A 790-nucleotide genomic window follows, 5' to 3' on the forward strand; every position below is an offset into this window, starting at 1 on the left:
CAGTAAGAAGATATTTCATCACAGTGTGACAGCTACTTACCTCTCACTCTCAGTTCTTTTGCTTCAGATTCTGCCCTGTCACCAAACTTACACGTGTAAGTGCCCTCATCTGACTTGGAGACTGAATGAATGGTCATTTTTGCTACTCGTGACTGATGGTTTTCAACACGTGACCCCTTTTTGAAAAAGGCAGCGTCCATGTCATTGCTTGGATTATGCTGCTTGCAGCGCATAGTCACTGAGTCTCCTTCAAACACAGTGAATGCAGGACTCTCCAGGACTGCATCACCACCTGTGTAACAGATGTAGAGTGTTAGTTTATTAATAAGTTCAATCAAACAAACATCTTCTTCATCTTACAACTCATGGGTGATTCAGCAATTATATCTTAATGTATTCATCTTTCACAAGGAAACATTTATCAGATGCTTTAACAGGCCACCTATACTTTATATGAAGCTCTTGATTTGAACAGCGTAACTCTGCCCTTCTCTTCTCCCTGTTTTTATTTTCCTTCAAGTGATTATGGTTGTGACAGTTAGTCATTTAAAGCACATCACTCCAGATTATCATGATTTAAATTCTCTAAACCTTAAAATAAGATTTAATTTAAATAATATAAGCATAGTGTCAACAGGATGATCATATCAACATGGCTACTCGGTGACACTTACAATGACTTGTAAACAATGCAGATGCTTCCACACAGGGCAGACAGGCTCACTGGATGATTTGATGAACATGAAAATTATGTGACTCAAACCAGCAAGTCTACTGGTGCCCAAAACTT

At 38.7% G+C, this 790-nt stretch overlaps 1 protein-coding gene across 7 annotated transcripts in view; it reads right to left on the reverse strand.

Annotated features, from left to right (window-relative positions):
• LOC126404179 (Fc receptor-like protein 5) overlaps positions 1 to 790 on the reverse strand; it is a 147,154-nt gene that overhangs the window by 97,140 nt on the left and 49,224 nt on the right. The window lies entirely within an intron of this gene.

Source organism: Epinephelus moara, chromosome 17 (genome assembly GCF_006386435.1).
Source record: "Epinephelus moara isolate mb chromosome 17, YSFRI_EMoa_1.0, whole genome shotgun sequence".
Classification (NCBI taxonomy): domain Eukaryota; kingdom Metazoa; phylum Chordata; class Actinopteri; order Perciformes; family Serranidae; genus Epinephelus; species Epinephelus moara.